The sequence below is a fragment of the Bos grunniens genome, chromosome 4 (genome assembly GCF_055505025.1).
Source record: "Bos grunniens cultivar Pamir isolate PY7600 chromosome 4, Bosgru_T2T1.0, whole genome shotgun sequence".
NCBI classification, from domain to species: domain Eukaryota; kingdom Metazoa; phylum Chordata; class Mammalia; order Artiodactyla; family Bovidae; genus Bos; species Bos grunniens.
The window spans coordinates 106,003,115-106,023,359 of NC_141168.1; the positions used below are offsets into that span (position 1 = coordinate 106,003,115).

Below are 20,245 nucleotides of genomic sequence, written 5' to 3' on the forward strand. Positions count from 1 at the left end.
TACCATCTGAGCCACCAGGGAAGTGATGTTCTGTAATGGAAAGTTTATTAAATACGAGGGGTGCAGAGCTTTCAGAATACAAATGAACTTATTTGCCAAAATTTAAATGCTCCTTCTTATCAGTGAATGTCTGTCTCACTTAACAGGATCCAAATTGAATAATAAAGAAAATTAGATTATATTGTACCCTCAAGAGAAAGTGAAAGTGAAGTCGCTCAGTCGTGTCCGACTCTTTTCGACCCCACGGACTGTAGCCTTTCAGGCTCCTCCGTCCATGGGATTTTCCAGGCAAGAGTGCTGGAGTGGATTTCCATTTCCTTCTCCAGGGGATCTTCCCGACTCAGGAATCGAACCTGGGTCTCCCGCATTGCAGGCAGACGCTTTACCGAGAAATTGTGTATAAATTGTAATTTAACAGTGATAAGAAGGGGTCATGTTTTCGAAAAAAGAATAGATAGTTTGGGTCATATGAAAAACGAGTAACTCATAGAAAATGAATTCTTTTCAAAGAAATATAGTAATTCAATGAGCAGGATTTCCCATGCACAAGTGATCTGTACCTCTGGATAGCTTAGAATGTTTTATTTTCTTTGTTTTGACTGTGCAGTCCAACTTGTGGGATCTTAGTTCCCCAATCAGGGATTGAACCTGGGCCTTCGGCAGTGAAAGAGCAGAGTCCTAACCACTGGACGGCCAGGGACTTCCCAGACCAGCTTAGAATGAAAGTCATAATTACATGGAAATGCACGCTAGGTTTCAGTGGCTACAACCTTATCCTGTCATATACCTGTGATGGAACTGAAAATCCAATAAGCATCCACTGAAAAATGAACACTGATCTCCAGAGAAGTACAGTATAGAGGTAATTAGGATTTGAGAAGTTGGCCCAGTTCTTTCTTTAATCATGGTGTAATGCCCTGTTCCTTGGTCAGTATGTTTACTCGCATTGCCTTAGTGTTCTCAATAATAAAGTTGATGATCCCAGGGCCTTTCTCTTGCTGGCATTTGAGGGGCCTTGTGGGAACAAGAGAGCAGCCCTCTGACCAGGGACCCAGGCTGGGAGAACTTCAGCAGCCACTCAAACTGTTGACTATGCTCACAGATGGGAACAGAGTGCATGTATGGAGTAAAATAAAGCGTTAGAGAGAAAGAACATACAGGTGGGACTGTGCAAAGACAGGAATTGGTCCCTGTCATACACTTGCAATAGAAAAGGATAAGGTGAGGCAGGATTCTAAAGTAGAGAGAATAAAGGGAAGAACAAACATCTCCAGAGTTTGCTGAAATTAATTATCCTGAGATTTCAGGAGGAAGAAAGGGCGGCTCTGAAGCCTGTGAAGTTTCAAAAACAAAACAAAATGCAAACAGAAAGTTTAAACAATAAAATCATGTTTTTCTTGGAGGAGAGGCTGGGCATTAACAGACAGTTTGATGACAGCAGGATTTGAATTAAGGGGTTTACTTTCAATCTCTAAGGGGAAAGGTTTATATGACATAGATGCAAAAGACATTAGCGGGTCTTTGGGCCACGATACTGGGTTTCAATTGCAAAGGGGAAAAAGAATGATCAGCACATGTCAGATAAATACCAACTAACTGTGCAGTATTTTATTTGAGATTTGTATTAGCCCCAATCAAGAAAAAAAAATAAGGGACTTAGTGAATTTGACTCTGTGGGAAGTCTTGAGAATTATAAACTTGGATTTCCCCCATGGAATAGTTTGATATTAACAATTAATAAATAGAAAGAGAGTCTGGGGACATTAAGATTCATTGCCACCATTTCAAATCATGATCCACACCATCAGAAAAAAACAGCTTGGAACTTGGAATGCAGGAAGGAGAGGGGAAAGAAATGACTGGTGGATGGGTGAGTAAGAAGGGATGGAAATGATGCTGCCAACCAAATAACTACACAAGCTGTGAGAAAATTAAATGAACAATAGAGTTTGAAGGATAAGTAGGTAATGAGGAATATGAGATAATAAGACATTTAAAAATAGGAAATTACTATGGGAAGTGAGGATGAATGATGAATTACATGGGAGAAGATTGAGGGACACAGGAAGGCAAAGAAGAGAGGAGGCAATTGTGATGGAAACAGAGCGTGATTAATTGGTGGAAAGGGCAGGCATGAACCCCAACCTTTGGAGAAAACGCCTAACCTAGAAATAAAGGAGGAAAAGAAGAAGAGCTCAGGATTAACGTGAAATCATGCAGACAATAGAGGAAGCAGGAAGTGTTATTAGTCTTCAGGAAAGAACGCATTTCTAGAGAAATGTATTAGTCTGGGTTCTCCATTCATCTATGAGTAGAACTGTCTTCATCTACCTTTTACAAGATGTTGAATTACAAAATAAGTGCTATTAAAGGAAAGAAAAGCTACGCACTGTTAGGGGAGTTTGAAGAAAAGATTGCACTGGAACAACTGAAGTGAAGACTCAGTGAGCCAAGCTATTCACAGTCTTTCATATAAAATTTTGAAATTCAGCCTCTTTATGAAAAAAAAAACTGGAGAGAATTTATCCAAATAGAAATGTGGGCCATGATGGCGGGGGGTGCGGGGGGTGGAGAGGTGTTAACTGTTGTAAGTATTTTAGAATATGTTCTTCTACAACACTTTTTTTTCCTCATAAAGTGAGTGAGATTAAGTTAAAAAGCTTCTGGATATTGCTTGAAACATATTGGATGAGAGGGTTTAGAGCAATGTAAAGTATTCCCAGTAGTAGAAATAGCATTAATTTTTCAATAAGATTAATATCTGGATTAGGTTTAAATGCCTGTGATTATCGTTCCGCTCTCTCATGTTTGTACAGAGGATTCCTTTCAGCCAGACAGCACCAGACCCCCTTCGGAGGGAAGCTGATAAAGTAATTTAGGTGGAAAGGCCTAATGAGATAATGATGCGAAGGCCAGTTAACACCTAATAAGAACATAACCACCAGGGATGATATTGTTGCTTATTAATTATAATGATGATGTGGAGGAAAAAGACAAGGTGGCACTCATTTAGCAGAGAGCACTCAGGAGTAAAGCTGTTTTCTCAAAGGGCGAGTTGCAGGCAGTTAAGAGTTAGAAGTAGGGCAACATGTAGCCGAGTTTGAAATTTATGGCCGTTGGGTTCCTCTGGCGACCACAGAATGGGAGGCCGGGCAGGAGGTAACAGATGCCTTCCTGATGGTGACCAGAGCTGGAATGGAGACTGCTGTGGTTGCAGGGCTGGGCCGCGCTCAGAGGCAGAGGCTTCAGGCGGAGTTCTGGGGGCGGTCCGCTGGCCTTAGATTCCGCAGTGGTCATTCGTGGGCAGACAGGCAGGTGTCCAAAACTGGACTGGGTGTGCTTCCAGTTCTATGCTTCCCCTCCACTCCGCTCGGTCCTGGGGAGGCAGACTCGCAGCACAGCTCTTCGGTCGGTGCCCTGCCCTGTTGAGGGAGCCCAGAAGATCCTTCAGGCCTGTTTTCAGAGGCACAGACTTGATCTGTTGCCTTCATCTGCTGACTTGAATGTAAGGTTTCTCGGTGTTAGTCACTGCCCCTGCTCTGCTTTCTGAACTCCTAGTGGGTGTGGTTCACCCAGGGCAGGGAAACTGTATCAGTGCGTGTTTGCAGATACACTGGTGTCTGTATTAGTCAAAGAGCAGGAGTCCAGAATGTTAGGAAGAAGCAGCCACGAGAAAAAAAAAACATGAAGATTTTGGAAATTTTGTGAATCCTCAAGGGAGACATAGAAGCTTGAAGTTCAGGACTGGTCTGGGGAGTCAGATTTCGGGCCTCAAGGGACACTGGAAGCTCGCCTCCTCATTCACAATCTCTCCCCTCGCAGGGCAAGTCTCTGTCTGGCCCCTGGAGCTCGGGGTGTCACTCACCCCTCTCTCAGTCCTGGATGCCACCTCTGCAATAATAAGATGTCGTTTTCCACACCTTCCTCTGCTATTAACTTTATTGCCTGGATGAGGGCCATCTCACAGGATTTTTCTTGTCCTGTGTGATGATGTCACTGACCCTGCCATTGAAAGGAAACAGCATTCTCATCACTAACTTTTTAAAGCAAATATTTTCTATATTAGTTAAATGTGTGATTCGAGAGGCAGGAAGTGAGGAGTACTGGATGGGAGGGCAGAAGATGGGGCTCTCGTTCTGACTCTTCTATTACATATCTCTGTTCAGTTGCTAAGTCATGTCCAACTCTGCGACCCCATGGACTGTATAGCCTGCCAGGCTTCCCTGTCTTTCAACATCTCTGTAATCTTGGATAAATCACTTGCCTTTTTGAGCCTCCAGTTTCCCCATCCGCAAATTGAGAGTTTGGTGAGGGTCACCTTTATAGTTTTAAAGTTATTTCCAGCCTTAAAATTCTACATTTAAGTGTATAGACATATAAGGATCCTACCTCTATTAAACCTTTATGAGAGAATGACAAATAAAACCTTAAATCCATGGTTCAGAGTGGACAATGAAGTTTGGAGTTACCAATGGCAGAACTATTTACTGAGCAGTAACTAGCTACCTGGCAGCCACACACCGACCTTAAAGGCAGGTGTTTTATGGGTGAGGATGTGAAGGCTTCAAAAGGTGGAATAGATTGTTCAAAATCCTATAGTTAGTGAAGGGGTGGGGTCAACATTCAACTTAGCTCTTTCTGAAACAAAAGTCCTTGACCTTAATGACCGTGTGTGCATCTAATACTTATGTCCCATACCTGCTGGAACCAGCCACTGAAGTTTTCTTCAGTTACAGTAGTTCTTAACTGGTGACGGAAGGAAGGAGCAATGCAGGGAGTGGCTTGAAAAATCTCCCCAGTCGATTCTGGCACACACATTTCTCTGCCTCTAAACCTACTCTGAAACATCACCAGGTCAGAATCACAGAAACGTGATGACAGAAACAGTACCTTTCTGGAAAACTTCCCGCCCTGTGCCAGCTCTCATTCCTGCTTCTCTCAGCATGGCTTGTGAGTAGGCAGAGGCACCAGACACAGTCATTTCTCTTGTCTTCCGAATGGGAAACTGAAGCAAAGAGAATTGAATAATGCAACTTCACACACCTAGTGGTCACAGAACAGTATGAGGACTCCTGCTTTGAGACTCCAGCCACCACAGAACATTGTCTTTCTAGACAATTCAATTAATACTGTATTTTATATACAAGGAAAAATACCACTTTCCTCCCCTGGAGTTTCCTAGTCTGTGTGTCATTTCAGTGACATTAATTTATTTGGAATATCTGTAAGGCCAGCCTCTCTGAATAGTATCAACTGCAATAGCCATTGACAAATATCAAATGGAGGAAAATGATTTCTTAACCAGGCATTTTTATGAACAAAAATGACTTTCTAGAACTTCACTGACTCATCTCAGAAAAATGCTTCATCAGGGTTGTTAAGAGGATTCAGGTATCCAAAACAAATAGGTGCTCTTCATTTTCATATCTTTGAACATACTAAAAAGATTGATTCCTTTTTTAAAAATACTAGCACCTAGAATTTCAAATTGCTTTTCAAGAATTTATTTTAATGCCACATAGACAAGGCCCCAGACATAGTTTTAATCTACAATTCTTTATAGTGTAAAATGCCTTCTTTTGGTCTTTCTATATTTTGGTTTTTCTCTTTTCTTTTGTTGAATGGATTCTAAATTTTACTCATTATGGTTGATTTCACTCCATTGCAAAAAGGTAGAATTATCAGTTATAAGATGTGATCAAGTAAAGATAGAATACAATGTTTCCATTTAGAAGAATGAGGCAGCTGTAAGTGGAATGATCTCTGAGATATATAGTTAAAATTTAAAAGGCAAGATATATGATGAGATATACGGTAATTTACCATTCATATAAATACAACATATCTATGTGTATATACAATACCCAGCTGTGGAAGAACATTTAAAGGTCTAGTAATAGTGGGTGCCTCTGGGAGAAACTGCTGCAAGATTGGAGGGAGATTCTATATATACCCTGTTGTCCCTTTTATATAATGTATCACGTTCCATATTACATGTCCATATTTGTTTTATAAAGACAGAGGTAGAAGCCTTTTTTATTGAGATGGAAAAATACAAAAGGCATATTGTTAGGTGTAAAAAGCAAGTTGCAGAATAGCATGGATAGTATACGGTTCTAGTTTTGTAAATTAATTATACATACATCCATGTATGTGTATAACTACACCCGTACACAGCTCTAAGGATATGCATCAAATTGTTAACAGTGTTTCCCCCTAAAGAGTAGAATATGTTCGGCCTCGCTCTCTTCCGGTCGCAGGCAGCCGAGCCTTAGAGGGCGGTCGCGGCGGGGACGGTGGGCATAAAAAAAAAAAAAAAAAGTGTAGAATATGACAAGAGTGTGTGTGTGCATGCTTTCATTTTTTTGTCCTATGTATTTCTATATTGTCTGATTTTTTTTTTTTTTTACACAGAGCACATACTAATTCACAATAATGTATAAACGTATAAACCCAACCAAAGGATTGCACTTGACTTCTACACACCTTCCTGGTTCAGAGGTTAAAGCGTCTGCCTCCAATGCGGGAGACCCAGGTTCGATCCCTGGGTTGGGAAGATCCCCTGGAGAAGGAAATGGTAAATCACTCCAGTATTCTTGCCTTGAGAATCCCACGGACGGAGAAGCCTTATAGGCTACAGTCCACGGGGTCGCAGAGAGTCGGAAACGACTGAGCGACGTCACCTTCACCTTCTACACACCTACAATCAAAATTTCCCAGAATAGCCCTTCCAGTCAGCCATTTTTTGTTTTTTATATCCCACAGATTGACTTCAGATCTCTTCCTCGACCTCTTCTCTGAAGTTTACTGAACTTTCTGTTCCTTTATCTTTGCTCTCCTACATTCCCCCTTTTGAGCAGGGCCCAGCTAAGGTCATGACCAAGAAACCATAGTGATACTAGAGGTAGTTCCTCAATTTGCCCTTTAAACCAATCCAGAATGATGCAGCTAAAATCCCCCTCATTCCTACTTTAGAGACTTCAAACTTGGGTTAAATCTAACCACCTATTTCAAGAAATTTCTATGCTTTCTAGGTCAGTCCTATTAGCATACAGATATGCTACAGCTCTGCTGCTGCTGCTAAGTCGCTTCAGTCGTATCCAACTCTGTGCGACTCCATAGACAGCAGCCCACCAGGCTCTCCCGTCCCTGGGATTCTCCAGGTAAGAAATGGGTTGCCATTTCCTTCTCCAATGCATGAAAGTGAAAAGTGAAAGTGAAGTCGCTCAGTTGTGTCCAACTCTTAGCGACCCCATGGACTACAGCCTACCAGCTTCCTCCATCCGTGGGATTTTTCAGGCAAGAGTACTGGAGTGGGGTGCCATCGCCTTCTAGTCTCAAACAAATAATTGTTTTATTTGTTTTTAGTGGTGAAAACTCCATTTGACCTCTAAATGCCACATCTTCTCCAAATAATGTCCCCATTTCTCCATACTCTTTTATACAAATTTTCCTTGAAAAATTTGCCTTTCCTTTTGTAAAGATACTTCCTCTCCTCACTTTCATTCCCCCCCACCCCCAGTCATTCTTTTTTTTTTTTTTTTAATTTATCTATTTTAATTGGAGGCTAATCACTTTACAATATTGTGGTGGTTTTTGCCACACGTTGACATGAATCAGCCATGGGTGTACATGTTTCCCCACATCTGAATCAGCCATGGGTGTACATGTTTCCCCACATCTGAATCAGCCATGGGTGTACATGTTTCCCCACATCTGAATCAGCCATGGGTGTACATGTTTCCCCGCGTCCTGAAAGCCCTTCTCACCTCCTTCCCTGTCTCATCCCTCTGGGTTGTCCCAGTGCACTGGGTTTGAGTGCCCTGTTTCATGCATTGAACTTGGACTGGTGATCTGTTTCACATAAGGTAATATACGTGTTTCAATGCTGTTCTTTCAAATCATCCCACCCTCGCCTTCTCCCACAGAGTCCAAAACTCTGTTCTTTATATCTGTGTCTCTTTTGCTGTCTTGCATATAGGGTTTTCATTACCATCTTTCTAAATTCCATATATATGCGTTAATATACTGTATTGGTATTTTTCTGTCTGACTTACTTCTCTCTATAATAGGCTCCAGTTTCATCCACCTCATTAGAACTGACTCAAATGCGTTCTTTTTAATAGCTGAGTGATATTCCATTGTGTATATGTACCACAGCTTTCTTATCCATTCATCTGCCAATGGACATCTAGGTTGCTTCCATGTCCTGGCTATTGTAAACAGTGCTGTGATGAACATTGGGGTACACGTGTCTCTTTCAATTTTGGTTTCCTCAGTGTGTATGCCCAGCAGTGGGATTGCTGGGTCATATGGCAGTTCTATTTCCAGTTTTTTAAGGAATCTCCACACTCTACTCCATAGTGGCTGTACTAGTTTGCATTCCCACCAACAGTATAAGAGGGTTCTGTTTTCTCCACACCCTCTCCAGCATTTATTTTTTGTAGGCTTTTGGATAGCAGTCATTCTGACTGGCACGAGATGGTACCTCATTGTGGTTTTGATTTGCATTTCTCTGATAATGAAATGATTTGCATTTCTTTCATTATCAGAGAAAGATGCTCTGATGCTGAGCATCTTTTCATGTGTTTGTTAGCCATCTGTTTGTCTTCTTTGGAGAAATGTCTGTTTAGTTCTTTGGCCCATTTTTTGATTGGGTCATTGATTTTTCTGGTATTGAGCTACACGAACTGCTTGTATATTTTTGAGATTAATTCTCTGTCAGTTGCTTCATTTGCTATTAATTTCTCCCATTCTGAAGGCTGTCTTTTCATGCTGCTTATAGTTTCCTTTGTTGTGCAAAAGCTTTTAAGTTTAATTAGGTCCCATTTGTTTATTTTTGCTTTTATTTCCTACTCTGGGAGGTGGGTCATAGAGAATCTTGCTATGATTTATGTCAGAGGGTGTTCTGCCTAAGTTTTCCTCTAGGAGTTTTATAGTTTCTTTTCTTACATTTAGATCTTTAATCCATTTTGAGTTTTATTTTTATGTATGGTGTTAGAAAGTGTTCTAGTTTCACTCTTTTATAAGTGATTGACCAGTTTTCCCAGCACCACTTGTTAAAGAGATTGTCTTTTCTCCATTGTATATTTTTGCCTCCTTTGTCAAAGATAAGGTGTCCATAGGTGCGTGGATTTATCTCTGGGCTTTCTATTTTGTTCCACCGATCTGTATTTCTTTCTTTGTGCCAGTACCATACTGTCTTGATGACTGTAGCTTTGTAGTATAGTCTGAAGTCAGGCAGGTTGATTCCTCCAGTTCCATTCTTCTTTCTCAAGATTGTTTTGGCTACAAATTGTGAAATTACTTGTTCTAGTTCTGTGAAAAATACTTTTGGTAGCTTGATAGGGATTGCATTGAATCTATAGATTGCTTTGGGCAGTATATTCGTTTTCACCCAGTCATTCTTAAAACTGCTCCTCTCAGGCCTTCAGCCTTAACATTCTCCCTCAATTATCTAGTAAATGTCACAACATTTACTTCCCAAATCTAATGGTCAATTTTTAATCCTCATTTTCTCTACCTCTCAACTACCTGGTTACAGTTGATCACTTTTTCCTTTTTGAAACACTTTTTTCTCTTGGCCTTCTGGATACCTTTCTTGGATTTCCTTCTATCTCACAATCTGCTGCTTCTTCATTTCTTATTTATCCTCTTCATCTTGAAGTATCAGTACTGCTCAAGGCTCAGTTCTTGTGTCATCCTGCCTTCTCTATTTAAACTCTTCTCTTGGTGATCTCATCTAGCCTCTTGACTTTGAGTATCATTTCCGTGCTAATGTCTTTCAAGTTTTATGTCCAAACCCCAACCTGGCCCTAACCTACAGACTCCTTGTCTTCAAAGCCTATAATGCTTCCTGAGTTCACCCGATCTATATCCCTGAACTCATCCTCTATCACCCCCTTCCTTGTTCTCAGGCCATATTGACCTCCTTGCTGGTTTTTGAACATGCCGGGAATGCTCCCACCTCAGGACATTTGTACTTGCTGTAGCATCTGTCTGCAAAGCTCTTTTCTCAGATATCCACATGACTCAGTTCCCCCCTTTTGTTCTGCACAAATGTCACCATATCAGAGTGCCTTCCTCCAACCCTTATAAAACAGTACTTGCCTATTTCACTGTGCCTCTTTACTCCTTTATTTTTTTTCTGAGCAGTTACTATAATCTGAAGCACTATATATCTGTTTGACTTATGCTCAGCTGCTCAGCCCCGTCTAACTCCTTGTGACCCCATGGACTGTAGCCCTCCAGGATCCTCTGTCCATGCGATTCTCCAGGCAAGAAAACTGGAGTGGGTTGCCATTTTCTTCTCCAGGGGATCTTCCTGACCCCAGAATCGAACCCACATCTCCTATTTGACTATTATTTGCATATTATATATATGCCCTGGAATGTAAGCTCCTCGAGAACAGGAACTTTATTTTGTTCACCACAGTATCCTCAACATTAAGAAAAGTGATTATTATAGAGAAAAGTACTCAAAAACTATTTCTTGAATGTTGAATAAAGAATATTGAAAGAGTCACTGTAGTTTCCTTTAGCATATCCAAATTACATGAAATGTGTCTTAAGACAATTTACTTCTCCATCTCAACTTTCTCATTTTGTTTTCTTTTATAAAAATTTGTTTGAACTTTTATTTTGAAATAATTATAGACTCACAAACTGTGAAAACACAGCACAGGGAAGTGCCATGTATCCTCTGCCCAGCTTATCTCTGAAATTACACCAGATATAACTACCCTTTAAAAAGTTATTATTAGTTCCTTCATGTCTTTTCCTCAGGTTTTACCTGTTTTCTTCTATGAGCATTTCTACACAGGCTTCCAGAACTCTTCTTCTCTTACTTCTTGCCAAGTCATTGATAAACTTTCTTCAACACCAACATCAAATCCCTTCTCCAGGATAACTGTCCTAATCATGGGAGGGATAGAGAACTTCAATTAAGTGGAAAAAAATAGGTTTTACTTTTATACCAAAACAAACTGTTTCATCTCTTAAGCTTGCAGGATCTATAGAGAGATACTGTCTCTCTTGTAAGTTCTGACTAGCAAGCAGCCCATTTGCTGTGATTTCCGAGAGCATGCAAAATAATTGTTGACTCCAGTGTGTACTTTTATTTCTTTTATGTAACTATTTAGAAAGAGTTGAATAAAAACAAATATATGATTTTCTACATATTCATACTTCTTTAAAAATTAATTATTCTGCTGAGTACATGTCTTTCATTGATTCAACAAATATTTACTGTGTACCTACTGTGTGCCAAGACTCCATGCGGCAATGGTTTTTATCCCCCAAGATGATCTGGAATAAACATGACTTTTAAGACACTACAAATCCAAAAGGATAAACTGAAAACTCCTGTTTTCCAGGTAAGTGGGTTACTCCCCATGGAATGGGCATTCATATTCAGGAGACAAGCGCATTATTATGTTCTAATAATTGGTTTTCAGGGTTAAAAAAAAGTCAATGTCCCTTTCAGTATGTCTGAAATACGTAAACTAACCTACCATTTGACAAGATAAGATTCACTGATTTAATGATCAGTACAAAGAGGATATGTACTGGGATATCGCCACCCTCTAAAGTTAAAATGAGCATGTATTGAACACCTTAAAAAAGCTGTCTTCATATTAAGTACTAATTAGAAACCTGCTCCATGTCAGTGTTATCCTATAATCAATCTCTTTTCTAGTATTAGTAGGGTGATCATTTTCCCTGTTTGCCTGAAATATTTAAATTTACACCTGTTGTTCCAGCACAATTGCTAATTGTACCTCCTTTCACTCTCTAAAAATATCTTAGTTTGGATGATAAATTATACAGTCAAACTAAGCATTAGGGTCTCTGGGATAAACGATCAAGGCGTCATTCCTATTTATTGGTACTACCTTGTCACAAGCTGTAAAAACAGTTTTCCTTTTGATTGTTTCTTCCTGAGTTGTCACAAAGACCTTCACATAAAATCACTCTGTCCCATTAAAGCAGTTATTGAAACCCCCTTCAGTAATGACCAGTTGTTTTAGTTTTCCTCCTCAGATTCCAAAGATGAAATAAAGACATTGCTTTTGCTGGGTCAGCATCATGATTGTTCAGAGGCACAGCCTTGTACAGGGAAAATTTTGTCTGACTATCTAATCCACAGGAATCTTAAAGAATTTTTTTTCTGAGTAATATTATCTGGTTGAAAGAGTCTGTGATTGACCACTAATGTTTGCCCAAAGAATGGAAAACCCAACATACTTAATTTCAGTGGAACATATACATTTCTGGACCAAGATATTTAATGTCTGTAGAGTATGACCAGGGAATGAGAAATGGAAAGGTAAATTTGGGTGGCCTCCTTAGATATAATCTCTGTTAAAACTATTTAATCTTTGTGGTTTGCAAGGAAACATATCCTTGAGTTAATGAATGGAAGGACATTTCTGAGATTAAATATCTTTATAACTATTTTCTTGGCTGATTCTAATAGCAGCACGACCACTGATTCATTATTTAGTTTTGGAGAATTGATCACTTTGTTTTCATTTGAGGTTGTGTCCTCCTAGCACCAAAGTACTCAATCAATTCAACGTTTCTTTGTTTTTTTTTAGAAACATGGGGTCATGAAGATAAAACAACTAGTGAGGGACTAAATTGTTTTTACCTAATTTTTGCTTATTTCTTAACCCATCTGTAAATTATGGATAATTCTGTTGGCTTTTGTCTTCCTGATACAATTGCTATGAGAGTAAATTACATATTTAGTAAAACATTAGGAACATTTGAGATAACAGAGGCTAGATGACTTTATCATTCTTATTTGTAGTTTGCCTGAAAAACTGAATAAGATGGTGGCTAAAGTGTGTTTTTCACTTTTTTTTTCTCTACTTATAATGAAAGTACATCTTTAAAAACATATTATTACTGACATAGCTTTATTGAAAGATACTAGTGGACCCTGAAAGGTCAATGACACTCTCCCATAGTTGTTGTTTTAAATCCGTACTTTTATCGAAATTAAGAAGGTATCAGGAAAATCAGGCTCCTAAATTCTTTCTTAACCCACGGGGCTGTGTTGAAGAGCTAAAGAAATAGTTTCCTGATAATTATCTCTTTTCCTATTTCAGGCATGAACTCTACGTCCTTCACCCTACCTCATCTATACCTCTAGAAAATACATAATAGAAACTGGAGCGCCCCCTTTCTCATGGGCAATTTCCCCAGGAGTCCCAGGTCCTGAATGGATAGGGAAGTTTTGTGATTTGGAAGTAGTGGCATTGAGTGTTTGGAGGTCTGGTGATAGTCCAGGCTTCTGAGCCACGTGGGAAGCACCCCCATCCCCAACACAAGTATGTTTGTATATATATATATATATATTTTTTTTTTTTTCTGATTAGAAACAATGACCTATTCTGGTCTATGGGACAGGAACTACCCAGAAAGTACTGTATCTTCTTTTGACAAGGTTATGCTGAGTAGCTTGTTCATATCTCTACAGTTCTCAAGGGATTTACTTGCTGTGTTTTAGCCGACAATATGACAAAGATATATTGATGTTCCAGTATGAGAGCTTGGGTGTCAAAACTGAGAAATCTGAGATAAAATCATTTGGTTGAAAAGTTCTAGGTTCCTTGAATATCTTGTTCCTCTGAAAGATCTTGGAGGCTGCCATAATAGCTGTAAGTTTCGCAAATGAGAAACTGGGGCAGAGGGGCAGAGTGGGGGTGGGGTGTTTGTTTATGGTAGAGGGGTGACATTTTTTCACAATGTATTTCGCTGGAAGCTCTGCACTCCAGCAGAAGAACCAGCCTTAGGAAATGCTGGTAAGTGGTTCTTTGACAACACTTACTGATTTTGGAATGGCCCTTCCTCTTGCCTGCTTCCCCTGCCTAGAGGTGTAGTTTTGTAATCTGGTTACCCAAGGTCCCCTCACTGTGGCCCTCACTGGAACTGATATGGCCTGGACCTTTTCCATTTCTCACATTGACCAAATTTTCTATCCAATTCTGCCCGCATTGTCCCCCATCACATTGCATGTTTATTTCTGCTTTCAAAAGGGTAGGGCGTTATCTGGTAATCCAACTAGAATGACAGCAGAAAGGGTAAAAGCTGTTAACACTCACCGCTCTTACTATGGATGATTAGCATTAACTTGAAGATGGTAATTTTTAGAGGTGAAATTTCAGGAGCAATGTTGATGGGAGTAATATTTTAGGGACTTAGACACATTTTTTTAGCACCCTTAAAATCACACACAAAGACAAGTACCTAGTCTGACTAAGGAAGGCCCCGTCCTCAAGCCTGGGAGAGTCCAGAGTACCTGTTGTGCGTAGCCAGGTCTCATCACTGCTGAAGGAGGAGGTGCTGGCGGGGAGCAAGACAGCGGGAGAACGGGCCTAACTGCCCGGTCAACAGGTAGATGGAGGACTGTCCCTACCTTTCTCCTGGGGGTGGGGGTGCTCAGCAACTCCCCCCCTCCACGTGCTGATGCACCCTTACCCGGGCACTCCAGGCCTTGCCCTTGTGGTACCTACAGGCTGACTCCTAAAAGGCCAGAAAGGCAAATGATTCAGAAGTGCCCACAGCTGATTCCAGAATCTGTAATCTCACAGTTGTGTCTGTTTTCTTAAGTGCTTATATGCCTCCGATCAAATCCTTGCTCTCTGTCTCTTTGAAAGCAGCAGCAATGCTTTATTTCTGATTACATGAGGACTTAAGCCAAATAACTTTAAAAAATGCCCACAGCAGTTTTGATTTGACACCATTTAGGTTTCATTTTGGCTCTCCTAATCCAAGATTTTCTCAATATCTTCGTAGCTTAGCCGGGACACATTCGCTGAGTTATTGACTGGGCAGGGCTCTGGTTTAAGCACTTATGAAAATTTCCCATGTGACTTAGAGTAATTTTCAGTGAGAATCAAGAGCACCATTGTTGGTTACTAATAATTACATGGTTTCTGTCTGTAAACACATGTCTTTCACATGCATAAATGCACCTAGAGCATAAGATTTCCAGCGCTGGCTCACATGAGCATGCACACACACATACACCATGAATCTCTAGTCTTGATTTACTAATTTTCTCTCATTTGAGGTAACTTCTCCACTGCTTCTACAGCTATTGGATAATAACAACTACAAAAAAAAAAAAAAAAAAAAGCTTAGGGAGAACAACCTACAGTCATAATTTATCACTTTTAAGAAAGAATGGCATTGCAACTAGACACATGCAACTAAACAGGGAAACAGAACTACAGTAAACAGCATCTGCTTCATTAGCAAAAGAGTAACTAGGTAGTTTTATTATTCTTCTAAATGGTGATAAAACATGGAGAAATGCCATTCAAAAGGTGTTTTGTTTTTTTTTTTCTGAATGCAATGCATATCTGTGTGTGTAAGCCTACAGCATTCCTTTCACTAAAACCACAATATTAACAGTGTCAAGTGATGACTACAGTGGTGCTCAAAGCTGCAGTGATGCTGCACTCACAGAGCCCTCAATAAACCTGAGCAGGGGAAAGTATATACGAGAAGAAAACAAAAACGGAAAGAATTGTAGATTAGGTTCAAGGCTGTTCCCTGTAGGGAGGAAGCTATTGGTTATCGTGATTGCACCACATTAAATAAAAATTCCCACATCATGTAAGTCTTTAAATAATAATGCAAGCTAATTTTTGAGCATTGCCTGTAGCACTTCACTTGCTTTCTCATTTGAGACTTAGAATTTTGCTGTGCTGTGCTGTGCTTAGTTGCTTAGTCATGCCCGACTCTTTGCGACCCCATGGACTGTAGCCCGCCAGGCTCCTTTGTCCGTGGGGTTCTCCGGGCAAGAATACTGGAGTGGGTTGCCATGGTCTCCTCCAGGGGATCTTCCCAACAGAGGGATCGAACCCAGGTCTCCTGCACTGCCGGCAGATTCTTTACTGTCTGAGCCACCAGGGAAGCCCAAGAATACTGGAATGAGTAGCCTATCCCTTCTCGAGGGGATCTTCCTGACCCAGGAATGGAACCAATGTCTCCTGCATTGCAGGTGGATTCTTTACCAGCTGAGCTACCAGGGAAGCCCATAATTTTGCTATAAATGAAACTATTATCATTCTCATCTTATAGGTATGTTTTAGAAATGTACATATAAATACCAACACTTAGATCATGTGAATTTGAAGTCACCCCAGACAGATCTACATGACTTGGGAGTGGTTTTAGGATTCAGCGTAATATTTTTTTTTCTTGAAGTTACTATTGATGGGGTCTATCCACTTCTTGATGTTTCTATGCATGTGCACATGTGTAAAACACATTTTAGGTTCTGTCACCAGTTTTCCTCCCTTTTCTATTACCTTCATATTTATAATGGACAAATTTCACTTTGAAGTCTCTTGCCTTGGAATCTCTTTCCAGTAAAATTTCATGGTAGTTCACATTTGCCAGAAAGTCACCTTTAGAACTTTCAAAGGGATATTAACTTTTTAAAACACAAACATACAAAAAGTCTTACACTCATGATGAGAGAAAGGTTATGTCTCCCGGTGCCATCTTCCCAGTTACTGCATACACCCTGAAGGCTAACGTCATTTTAGCCGCGACCCCACCCCATTCCTTTTCTGTCTTTCTTGTGGCTTGGGGCCTTTACAGCTTTCACATCACTTTGCCTGGCTTCGCGATCAGGCTCTCTGACACTATACCTCTGTGTTGCTTGGAGAGGCAACTTAAAATATACAATCTCCAGACGGGAATGATTTAGCAAAATTAAAAACAGACAGGGGGCAGAAAAGGCGGGAGGTGTCAAATGTTCCTTCTACCTCATATCAGTTTGATGTGGTGGCCTTGTTCCTACCTAGTCCCCCTCATGCCATCCACTCCCCAAAGTTAAAATGCCTGAAATGTTAACAGAATACACATGGACAGCGATATGGATACCCTTCCTCTGTCTCGTAACCCAACACATGGAGTTTTAATTGTGGCTTATTTCAACTTAATTTTGCTTCACCCTTAGGATGAAACAGACTTGTTTCAATAGCCCTCAAGAGGTATTGTCAAATATATAAAGTACTTCAAGAATCTGCTTAGCCACCTCAAAAGACTACTACTGGATACTGAGCACTTGCTTTTGGAGTGAGCTTCCTTCCTCTTTTCAAACACAGGCATGGTCATATTGATGCATCGATATCAGAGTTGTGGAATGTATAACACACACTCTTATTTATTATTAAAATTCTTGGATAAGCAAAAACTCTGCTTTGGTTAGAAACAAATGCAGTAGAAAACAGGCAAAAGAGATATGGGTAGAGAAGCAATATCATGTAATGTAGCCTTTCCTTAGTCCCTGCCAGAGGTGAGATAAGGTAAAAGGCAGCTCAACAGTGCTGGGAGGTTTTATTACAAATGCAGAATTCCCCAGTTATCCCAGATCTTGGAATCAACCTGGTTCCACATCACCCATTCAGTCATCATTAGGCCCAAGGGAAAGACTCACATGGTGACGGGATGGCTATCACTGAATGCAGAGATATCTTGCTCCAATGTTTTCAGATCTTATGCTCATTTTAAAGTCCACACCAGACAAAAGGCTACTACAGGTTTTAGGCTGTATCTAATCTCTAGCATGACTCTTAAATAGTGTTCAGAAGTGTTAAAGTGTTAAAGCTGTGTTAGACTGTGACCAACTTTCCAAGTGGTTTCAGGCACAATTTCTGGGTTTTAGTGGGGATGAAAGTCCTCGTTCCTTGCTCTAGTTTCTTGTTAGTGCCTTGCATGACTCTCTGCAAGATATGACCCATGGAATTCTGCAGCACAAAAACGATAAGATGTTTGCTATCTTTCATTTTCTGCAAATAGTCTGTATTTACAATACTACTCCAGTGGTTTCTGACTACCGCTTAGGGCAATTTTGCTTAGCCTAGCGGAATGTCCTGGAAACTACTGGCAATGATTTAGCCTCCAAAATTGGAACGCATTAGTAGAGACAGAGAGCCTATGAACAAATAGTGGGCATGTGCCAGAGTAAATATGTGTGGTTCATGAGCTGCGGTTAGAAATGTCTCTCTTTCAGTATGCAGGGCAAAGCTTTTGCCAGCATTTGCCATAAAGTCATCACACAAAGCAGTTTTTCCTCTTGGTAAGACAGACTCAATGACAGAGGGCTTCTAGTTTCACAATCTACTGCTGGGCTACAGTCATAGGCCATGCAAAGGAGACCTGAACGGAAGGGTCCTTTTCCCAGCTAGACTTTCTCACTCTGCCTACTGCCAAGCTTCTGTGAGAAAGAATGAAACCCAGAAGGGAGTGAGGAGGAGGTTCGAAGGGTTGGAAGAGGAAAGACTCTTTGTAACACTCAAAGCTCATCCTAGGATCTCGTAACAAACCACAGAGTCAGTTTGCTTCCTCTCTTTTCCAAACCCAAACTTGGCCCTTACTGTATGACTCCTTCGAAGCACTTGGTGAGGCTATCACTCCTGAGTGAAGCATTGAGACACCTTCCTCTGCAGAGTTCTGTCAGAGAGGCTCAGAGGCTGAAGGAGACAGACAGATATGGTTTCCACGTTAGGCGTTTCCTTTAGAACTTAACTCCTTGACCACACATTACAGGAGGCTTTAGTACATTTGGATTGGAATAGCATGATTTCTGGTACAGTGTGCATGTGTGCCCTCTGAGCTTGGAGTCTGGTTTCATGCACTTTTTTTTTTTTTTCCCTGTATAGACCGCACAGTCTAAGCAACAACTGAAATCCAAGAAGAAACCTGTTTTTTTTTGTTTTAACCAAAGAAGCCATTAATCAATACTCCATAAAACATTTATTATGGGAATATTGTTGTAGGGGCATGTTTAGTTCACCCTTTAAAAAGGAACAGAATGAGGTATGTCATTTTACAAAGCCTTGTCATCGTACCATAAAGGGGTACAATATAGATAAATATTTTAGAATCACCTCAGACAGGACAACTTTAGAAATGAAGAAATAAATGTGAAATATCATTTCTGCATAAGTTATTAAATTTCCTGATTTACTCCTATAACTATGAATCCCACAGTCAATTTCAACCAATACTCATTGGATAACCACTACGCACCAAGCACCATACTAGGGACCAAGAACATAGAGATGAAGGTCTCAGAGACTCATTTGCTGAACAAACCTACATAGCTGACAGCACTTTGTCATATCAAATATATATTTGATTAAAGAAAGTTATGCTTTGTTTTGCTTTCATCTGAAGATCTCCAAACCCTTTCCTCAAAGTCTCATAACCAAGGACTCTGAGGTCCTAATTGGAGACTTAACTAGACTCCATATCATTGAATAAGTCCAGTCCTCAGTCCCAAGAATCAATAGGCTTTTGCGGTAAGTGAAGTTGGTGGTAGAATAAACAACAGGTAGTGGGATTAGATGGGCTCTGGAGTGGGTGAATCCGGGGTACCTTAAATCCCTGCATCTCAATTTCTCCTTCTGCAAAGTGGGATAAGAATATCTATCTCAAGGTTTCATGAGGATTAAATAAGTGCATGAAATAGGTGGAACATGGTAGCCATTCAATGAACTAAAGTGAGCTGGCCTGAGTACTAAGTGAATGGTGCACCAAGTGGAACTTCCAGGAGCTAACCAGGGTTTGCTTAAATAAAACTGGACATTGTAGCCTTGCTTTGTTTTTCAGACTCCCAACTTATTTCCCCTAAATTTCACTCCAACAAAAGGCCAGCACATTTCCCTTCCAGTGTCCCGGTTCCCTTAATGCTTAGACTTGTGTTCTTTTATGCTGGCTCCTGAAGATGCTATAGTAATTTTGTCGGCCAAACTTTTGCAAGGAGCATTGCAATCATATGGCTTCTTCACCTGTTTTTCCCCTGCCAGTCACAAAAGAACAGGATGACATGTATTCAGAATGCGCAGATAAAAAAATAACAACCAATTACTGTTAGGACAAAAAGATTTCATGGGGTATGTGTCATTTCTATCTAAGGTTCTGAAAAATGCTGCTACATTGTCATGGCTGTATTCCCTACTATGGCACCACCCTCCCCAGCTAGGGATGAAAGCCTAGTTGAAGAATGGAGAGATGCATTCCACACAATGGACATTCAATTCTCTTCAACATAGCGTAACTTTTGATTATGCTCTATTTAGTGATATATATATATATATATATATATATTTTTTTTTTTTTCTTACCAGTAGAAACACTTTTTCCTTGTCCCACCAACTATATTCTGGGAATTTCATTTTGTATTCAGATCAGTTCAGTTCAGTCGCTCAGTCGT

At 40.3% G+C, this 20,245-nt stretch overlaps 1 long non-coding RNA gene across 1 annotated transcript; it reads right to left on the bottom strand.

The window, feature by feature from the left end:
• Nucleotides 1-23: 23 nt before the first annotated feature.
• Nucleotides 24-19,948, bottom strand: LOC147374635 (uncharacterized). Its single transcript, XR_015162992.1, has 4 exons — nt 14,309-19,948; nt 10,793-10,914; nt 4,891-5,005; nt 24-4,002 (listed from the first exon to the last, which is right to left on the bottom strand). It is a non-coding gene; the product is annotated as an uncharacterized LOC147374635 (long non-coding RNA).
• Between the last annotated feature and the right edge of the window lie 297 nt (nt 19,949-20,245).